Genomic DNA, 9,207 nt, shown 5'->3' on the forward strand with positions numbered 1-9,207 from the left:
ATTAGTTGAATATATAATATTGACGTGTGGTATATTATAACTTAATGGCGGTATAATTTTCAATTTTTTTTCCATTCCTAAATTTTCGCATTAAAAAAGTATATCGTTATATTTTCACATCTAAAAAATATATCCTTAATTTTTCACATGTGAAAATATAAGGTATCCCATCGTGCCATGCAACGCTTGATTGTGTGTGTCTCCACAAAGTTTTGCCTCACATTACAGATATAGAAAAAAATCTTTGATTAATAAATATGACCCGACGCGGATCGCATCACTCTGGACATATTTTCCCTTTTTTCCTTGACAACAACGATAAACCGCTGCGATGAACTGCATTTACGGGCTTCCATTTTTTTCAGATAGAGTTAAATTATTTACAAAATGGAAAATATGTAACTTACTGTAACCTAATAGGTCAACCAAATCCTATCGGTTTCTTAGGTTACGGATATTTTTATGGTCAGCCCTTGAAAGTGAGGTGAATGTTTGAAAATGTGTTGGGGCGAACGTGTTGAGCAGGAGAATGAGTTCTATTTTCTAAACTTGTGTCCTGGAGCAAGTTTTGTATATTTCATCTTGTGCTACCTAAAACGACCTATTGTATCTCGTGCCTTCGCCACTCGTTACAGTATCACGTTTTTGATACCACTTGTTGAACTATATCCTGTATTAAAGTTAGGTAAGAAAATATCCTCTATATCTTTTACGCATCATGGATCTTTCTTGTATGATGCGGATGAATGTTTCCGGCACACCTTCCACCTTGTAATCGATTGTACTAGCTGTCCTCACAACATCTATGTTCTTTCTTTGTTTGATTGGACATCAAACTGCGTGTATTTTGTTTCTTATGACTTATTCATAAAAATCCGATTTGTTATCGTTTTGATTGGGTCTGTTATTTTTCTGGATATTTCTTCCTGCGTTTCTCCTCGTCGTTCTAAATTTCTCGTTGATCGTCTGGTTATTTAATGAGCACGTCATGTGCTTTATTCGTGCTATGTTTCTTTATTTTACGTCTAGTTCTCTCTTTACATCTTTGTGGTGTTCGGTTGCTCTGCTCACTCTTCTTTTTCTTAGTTGTGACTTCCGTTTGTTGTTTATGTGCCATATTTGCTCAAATATTAACCATTCAGTGAAAACGGCGGGAAATCCTATAATGAAAATATAAGGGGTTAATTTCCAAATGAATTTTCAGCAAGAACTATAACAACCTCTTTGTTTATCTCTTCCTGAATAGATTACATTTATTTTAATCAAATGTAGGAGGTTACTCATGTCTACTTTCTTTACATGATGACAATTCATGATTTCCTTTCTTTGCAAGACCAGGTTTTGCCCACGTTCTCGAATAACCTGATTTTATAAAAGCTTGTATCGCGTACATATTGTGTCGACCTTTCCCTCATTTATGTTTATCTTTTTCCAGGGTCACATCCCGATGTTAATCTACATGTGTAGTGATTCATTTTTTTCTCGTTTCCCGAGTTCAAGAGCCGACGTCTGAATATACACTGTCATGTTATCCCTCATTAGTTTTTCCTCTCTTAGTTCACGTTGCTCTAACTGTGCACTTGTGTCTTGAAATTTCTTGGTTTTGTCAATTAAATATGTCATTATTCCTTGAGTCTCATTTGATTGCTGTGTGTGCTATATCACCTAGCTGGGTTTCGAACCAGATCATTTTCACTTCAAACTTCTCGTTCTTTGTTTTTGCGTAAATATTGTGGTTATTCTACCAGCATTTTCATCTATGCTTTGGAAAGCGTCATCACTGGCTAAAACTATCTGACATTGGGGGAATAAATTCTCTGCAAAGAGAAGTCGAACGCTGGGATGATCTAGCAGTGGCGTCACTAGGGCTGGTGTCACCCAGTGCGGTAACTCATGGTGTTACTCCAATGGGCCTCCTTTCTGCACACAAATTCAAACATTATATAGACAGTAATATGTGGTAACTCATGGCGTCACCTCCATGGACCTCCTTTCTGCAAAAAAGTTCAATTTTGTTATAAACAATCATTTTGATGTCAACCCCTCTGATGGTGTCACCCGATGCGGTCCACACCCCACGCCTTACCTTCAGTGACGCCACTGTGATCTAGGTTCATAATTGCGCTTCAGGGCCTATTTGGATATGCAGGCTTTCATGTCACCGTAATGGTATATATTATAAATATCTTCCTACAGCTTATCTGCCACTGGAGTACCATTCGTTGTATATTTGCCTTTTGCCAGATCAAACAGAGCTTGCAGAGTATCTTTGAGACCTTTGACATTAAGTGTTGATTTCGTTTTCCTTTTTGAAGTCACTTTTATGAAGAGTTCCAAACATGACTCCGATTACCACATCAGTGCTTTTATTGATTTCTTTACATTTGACTCTTTTTCTGACTGCGACATATGCTAAATTAATTTGTGCATCATCATCGTCATCATCATCATCATCGTGATCATCCTCAATAACAACATCAATGACATTTTCTATTTTCATCTCATCTTACTTCATATTCTCCAGTTGATTCACATTTTGTGAATTTAAATCAGGTCTTCGATTTATATTTTCCTCAACTTTATTATCGAATATATCATTAGCAAAATCAAAGCCATTTTGAGACTTTCTATCAATTTCCACATCATCCATAAAATCGGGCTGGGAGGGAAGTTTGTTATTCTTTTAGGAATAGCTCAGTATGCAACAAAATATCTATTTCTTTTTGTTTTCGTAGTAGTGTAATTTCATTTTAGTCACACCGACAACCTTTGCCTAACATTCCTTGGATAAACAGGGCAATTACCAAGAGAGTCCACGTTAAGTCTTTATTACGTCTATATTAAGTCCATATTAAGTCTATATTAAGTCCATGTTAAGCCTATATTAAGTCAACTACTTACCTTAGACTAGCTCTTTCATGTTCTCACTGGTCGCAGTAAGGCTCAAGACAACTGATTATTGAACAGAGTTATTTATGTCAATAATCGAAATACGAAATGAATATAAATATATATGAACAAAACCCTAAAAACAGAAGTTCCAGACTTGAAAGAGGACTTTTCAAAGATAATAATTACACCATTAGAAAGTTGATCACTTCATGAATACATGATAATCTATTAGTGAATACTATCACATCTGACCATCCAATGTGATGATATGTTAGGAGCTGAAAATGCATGTCTTGCCATATGAAACTAAAGTATACCAAAGGGTGACATGTGTAGAACAATACATATTTACGATTTGTCACAGTTAATACAAACTCTCCAAACTAAGAAAACCTCTTAAACAGAAATAAAAGAACAAAACAAGATATACCAAAACCTGGAGTTCCGAAACCAGGAAATAAAGTAATCTCACCGGATACGCCGCATTAGAACACTGCAACGTGGCATTAGACCCCATCTACTATACAGTGGTTTTACCTAAAATGACCAGTGGGAATGTTCTTATATATTTCTAATCTGTAGAAATAATGGTAGTTTTCAGCAGATGTATGTGTTTCTTTACCCGTTTTTCTTAAATATTTCTGTCCAAATATTAGTTGAAGCTAATTAATCCAGTATTGAAAATAAAAACATGGGGGTTGTCTTCGTTTACGTGTTTGCATTCCAAGATGGCCAAATAGTCTCTTAAAAGAAACAACAAGGATACTATTCATTATATAAGGACACGGTATACTAGCTTGTATAATTCATGGACTATCCATAATCCGTAAAGGAAAGTAGTTATATAATCTGTTTATCCACGACGATTCGTAGCTCATTCACAGGTATAGCTCATTCGAGCAAGATGAGTGAAATATTACTTTACATTGTTCATTATCTGAATATTCATAACTATATCTGAATCATACTGTATTACTCATTTTCGAAATAAGTAAAATTATATTTATATCTACTTATATCAAGTTTTCTACTGATATCTAGCTGTCTTGCGATCTCCGTTTACGTCTTACTTTCCCATATGACTGTTTGTGTAATCTTCGCCATGCCAGGTAACATCGTAGGCGAAGGCCTTCAAAATTAAGTCAAAATGTCTTTCTACGAGATTAAGTAATGGTCCATAGACTGTTTGAGAGATTACATTTAAAATGGCTATTATGTATGGTGTGTTTGTAGTTTAGTCCGACTTATTAATGTTCCATGATTTCAAAACTGAATCAAAATGTATTTCCATCAATGTCAATAATGGTTCATATTTTTATCGATTACCGTTAGTGTCAGTGAACACGTGATTTATTTATGTCTATTTAAGCAGCTATTCCTAGTTAGAACTATTCGTGTTCCATGCTTAGTTATTTGACATGAGGAATATTTGTATTAAAGACACGTCTTGTCATCAACATAGCAATAACGAACAAAACAAAATTCTCTAGGTGGTGTTGGCTGAATTTTGCCCTGCTTAGGCAAATCTTGATGTATACGTCCAAGACAGTGATTAAGAAACGTTTTGACTCTCAAATGGTTATTTCAAAGGTTACTTTAGACAGACATTTGAATATGTTATTTATATTGACGAGCCGAGACACGGTCTCAGGAAATATGCAGTCTGGTAATGCACGACAGGTATATCTATTTCAGAGTAACTGAACATGTGCAGTCTTTACCAAAGAAGTTAATTTCGAGCTTTTCCAATACACATAGAATAAAATCTTCAGTTAAAAGTCTCTATTTACGTACTTCGAACGAACCGGAGCACATTATAAAACTAGCTAAATTATTTTTTTTCTTTCTGGTGGTTCATGCTCACTAAAATTCATGTTGGGTTTTCTTCAAGAGAAGAATAAACACGTTTTGATCATGGTTCTCGGGAGATCCGTTTCCAGCAATTAATTTCCATAAGCGGTTACATTGGAACATCGCTTATAATGGTGCTTTAAGTTCTTCTTTACAAATATAGCTTTAAGCAGCATATGGTGGTCCCAGTCGGCACTGTTCATGCCATTCGTTTGCTCAAGAATTCATGTAAATGAAACAGTCCAAGAAAACTGATAAATCTTTATTTTGTTGCAGAGAAATTGTAACTATATCGTGGATGCCATCGTGACCAGGTATTTCTAAGATCAGAAATATATCTATTTCATATATTACATATACAATGCACCTTTACTGATGCTTTGACAAACCTCTTCTCATTCTTACCACAGGGTAATGAAAGTCTAAAGAGCTATTAAAACATGAAAATATGAAATCTTGAATCGTCTTGTCCACCTTCGCAGCAAAGTTATATAGGACAGTTTAGCGTGTTTTATATATTGGTGAGGAAGGCATGTTTATGAAACAAATACATGAATGAATAAAATATTATATCAATATCTAATGCATACAAGGAAATCAATACCCTGTGAGCAACGTAAGAAAATAAAGTAAAATTCTTTATCATTAGTTTACCATTGAAGTTTTGGTGCCAACACTGATAAATTCAAGGTCCTGGATATGTTTAAAACAATTTGAAACTTAACTTTTATGGACATTTTCTAAATATTCGTAAATATGTGACAATTTGGAAAGGTTCCGTATCGTTCTGAAAGGATTTGGCAAACTCATGTCAAACACCCATACAGTTTCGCGGTTGTAAAATTGACCTGATGCGTCATCGATGCATGTTGTAAGAGGCGACTGAGCGGAGACAACCTGTTGACCGTAAGTTGCGAACCATGTCGAGGGTGGTAAGGATCCTGTTAGATGCGTAAAAAGAAGACCCATGAGTAGCTATCGGAAGTAACACGCTACTTTGGCCTCTTCTTACTAGACTGGTAGTCGTGATGAACCAGGGCCACGCAAATCTACTTCTCACGCTTAGTAATAGGAAGTGTTTTAACTTGATTTTTTAGCTTTCTCGTTTCCTTTTTTCTCTTGGAATCTCTTGGTACCGTCGTTTCCCTTGCAGTTTCCTCCCCTTTTTCCGTCTCAGACGGCTTCCTAGAAGGCGGCGGCTGAACGGGTCAATCGGGAGGTATCTTTACCTGCTGTGCTTCCCTCATGTATGTCCCTGGCACTTGAGAAGTGTCCCTTTGTTGGACTTCGTGGCTGGTAGGTGGGCACGGATCATAATACAAGAAAAACATAATAGAAAATCTAACATAAAATAAAAGTAGCAGAATAGAACAAAACCTTTCTCTGATAAGGACAATGAACCATGTAGCATTAATACATTTCCACGCTTAAGGTCCTCCAACCAAAATTTGCATTAAAACCGATTGCTCTATTTGCAGTCGAAAGGTGTATTCTATGGCTAGTTCAAACATCAACAAAATTTGAAAAGAATTACCCTTGCTTGTGGAGTCTGAACGAAGAGGACGGACAGAGAATGATACCAAAATTAAAGCTTTCCATGATATCCCAGTAACCTCTTTTGTTCACTCGTCACAACTCATATAAGTGCATGATTCTCTGCCGTTACTTCGCGGATCATCTGAATCGGGAAGGATCAAGGTGCAATTTGCATCTGTCGAATCCGTATCAAGCAAAGAGGAAATTTGTTGGACACCAACACCAGCATAGTTACCTCTGATACACCAATATTGCCCAAGATAGTAAAAGCTGGATTCTCGCATGTCAAGGCAAAGATACAAAAATCCATTTCGATGCTTCAAATGTCAGCAAAACGGTCACTCAACACAAAGACAGATGCTTCGAACGTCAGCATGTTGCCAGTGCTGCGACTCCTCAAGAGCCCGATTGTAAAACCACCCCATACTGTAAAAGCTCTGGAAAAGACCATCGTGCTGTCTAAAGCCACTGCGAGACCTAGAAAAGGAACAAGGAAATTAAACGTTTTGTATCCCGTCAAAAGTTCCATTTCCAGAGGTCAGAAGGATAGTAGAATCTAAATCATCCCTACATGGTCCAACCTTTTCAACTATAGTACAGACCATACCGTATATAACAGAGGATGCACAGACACAAACTAGTCTACTTGATGCAACAACACCTTCAAATAGTCCTCATTATAAGCATCAGGAAATGACAGACAACATTCACTAATACCACAACACAAAATTCACCAAAACAAATAAACAAACAGAACAATGAGTCTGATAACCCTATCAAACTGCATGATATGTGTGACGCCTTTGAAGACATGGATGTGTTCTAAGGTTGGCTCCAGAATTACAAAACAAGCAATTTTGCGTACTTCTTCCTCATAAATAAGCATATAGAAGTGTTTCTTCCCACAAGGTGTAACCTAATTATTAAACAATCCTTAAATTTAATTCATAATGATGAACATCGTTGTCGATGACTTTAAACCAGCTACAATGATGATCTTCAGCTTTTGAAAGATCATGACTATGCAGTGCTATGTCTGATGGAAACTCTTTTAAAGATACGGACAACACCCAACTTAAACATTACTCCTTTTTATAACCCACTCTAAATATGATGACATGGCTTTAGGAGAAGCTTCTATTGTTTTAAACAATAGTGTTCTTCATCATGACATTCATTTAAATACAAATTTACAAGCCATTACTGTTATCGTCGCTCTTCCTCGAATGATTCCACTGTATTCCATTCATATACCACCAAGGAGCAACTTACAACCAAACGAATTAGAGAACTTGTACAACAGCTGTCTATCCCATTCCTTCTACTGGATGATATAAGTTGTTCTACATTAAACTCGTGATCTTCTATTCAAAATATATGGGACACGATCCGTAAAATAAATTGTAAGGAAAATAACAACCTCAAGATCTAAAATAAAACAATAAAACCTTCAATTCCATATACAAATAAGCAAGTGTACTTGCTGATAGTATTTCTTAACATTTGCCATCGTCTTATTATTCAGTAGATTTTCGAACGCAGACCAGTCAAAACGAGCAGATAATTAAGCAAGTTACACTGAGTCGTTTTCACTTTTTGGACTTGTGGATTCTTTAACCAAGGCCAAAGATACATCGATCAGTCCTGATCTACCATAACGCACACTAATCGCTCTCGTAGACATTTTCGATGTTTTATTAACCGCTGGTAATCTACTAAACGTTTGGAAAAGGCCACAGTAATAACTGTTCTCGAACCAGGGAAGTATATCACAGATCCTATTAGTTAATGTGTATGCTTTGACGAGTCGCATCTGTAGAACGAAGGAATGAATGATCAATGCAGGCTAGTTTGAAATTTGGAGTCAAACAATTTAATATCTCGTTTTCAAAGTGGCTTCCGATATAGCCGTCATACAAACTATCATCTGGCATGACTTGAAACATTCAATCACCTTGCTTTTATCTAGACACAACGTTTAATAGCTGTTTTTATTGATTTGGAAAAGGCATGTGATGGAACACGGAAGTACAGAACAATGAAAGACGTTCATAATTTGAGTCTAAAGAGCTGTTTATCAGACTATTATCTCGATCTTTCTCTTAGATAGGGAATTCAAAGTACAAGTGGGCGATCTGATATGCACAAACAACGGATTATTATTAATTTATCATGTGCAGTGCATGCCCATCCATTTAACAGCGTCATCATCTGCAAGGTGCAAGAGCCTGCAGTCCACCGGGGAATATTGTCATTGGACAATTGTTCACAATGTGTGATATGGTCTGCAGATCACCACATCTTCAGGAAGAGTCAGTGGTCTGGCTGCATCGGACAAGGTTGACTGATCAGCGACCCAGTCCTGTCCAGAAACGGTTCAGCGTGGTCCACGGATATCGTGGAAGGTTGGTGCCAGGAGGTCAGACAGAAGGATCAGCTACGAGGGAATTTTTTTTTACAACATCTGCTGAATACCACTCATCTCTCCATGCCGAAATAGCTGTCATATCATCCGGCAACGGACATAGCCAGAATGCGTGTCTCAAAGCCCAGCGGACTGCTGGGTGTTAGGTGATGTCCATCTACAGTGGAAGTTTCTCACAGGCATAAACCTTATCCAGCAGTTGTGTGGTTGCTACCTGGCGACGCAGATGTGGAAGAGAAATCTTGCTGAGTACCGACAGCCATGGCAAAGGAGTAGAACGTAGTGTTCCAGAGATTACGCGCATTATTGTGTGTTGAGCTAGACATCAATTAGCTCGGTATGGGACGATCCAACCCAGACAGGAGCGCATTACTCTGCTGTTGAATAACAGGGATCAGTGCCGATGTCTTGAATGTCTGAGCACTAGCGCCCCAGGATGAACCAGCCTGTTTACGGAGTAGATTGTTTCGAGCGCTCAGTTTTAATGCAGTTTTCGTCAGGTG

Source organism: Sinohyriopsis cumingii, unplaced genomic scaffold (assembly GCF_028554795.1).
Source record: "Sinohyriopsis cumingii isolate HCF-2022 unplaced genomic scaffold, ASM2855479v2 utg000043l, whole genome shotgun sequence".
NCBI lineage: Eukaryota > Metazoa > Mollusca > Bivalvia > Unionida > Unionidae > Sinohyriopsis > Sinohyriopsis cumingii.